Genomic DNA, 654 nt, shown 5'->3' with positions numbered 1-654 from the left:
AAATATATATAATTTATATCTATCTATCTATCTATCTATATATATATATATATATATATATATATATATATATATATATATACACGCAAAAGTAATCCCTCATATTTTGTATTCCGTTTGATTCATTCCTTTAATTGCCAAAGAATAAACGCACAAGCGATCGCCATTTACACAGGGAAAAAGCCAGTGAGAATTTAGGGATCATTTAAAGAAAGAAACTATATAGGGGGAAATCGTGGAAGTCCGACCAGCATCTGTCTAAGGCTATCTGGAAGCCCTGTAGTGTGTTTGTTTCAGACCTCATCGGGTAGGACGTTCCCTGGAGATGCCACTTGAACCGAGAACGCTGCTTAGCGTCGAAGCTTCCGGAACTGTCGAATGTAAACCTTTCTCGTGTTTGCATGGAGCCCATGATCCGGGGTACAGGTGAAGAACATGTTCCAGTCTAAGCCGTACGGTCAATTGAAGGTGTTGTAGGTGAAGGTAAGATCGCCTCCAAGCCTTCTACGCTCAAGAGTCCTTAAACGTTGCTCATATGACAGGCCTCTAAAGCCAGCCACCATTCTTGTCGCCAGGCGCTGAACCTGTTCGAGACGCTGGACGTTATTCACGTAATAGGTAGATGTAACTTGAATACTGTATTCGAGAATTGAG

The sequence above is a fragment of the Euprymna scolopes genome, chromosome 41, assembly GCF_053919585.1.
Source record: "Euprymna scolopes isolate OS-2025 chromosome 41, ASM5391958v1, whole genome shotgun sequence".
Taxonomy (NCBI): domain Eukaryota; kingdom Metazoa; phylum Mollusca; class Cephalopoda; order Sepiida; family Sepiolidae; genus Euprymna; species Euprymna scolopes.
Note: the sequence above shows the minus strand (reverse complement) of the source record.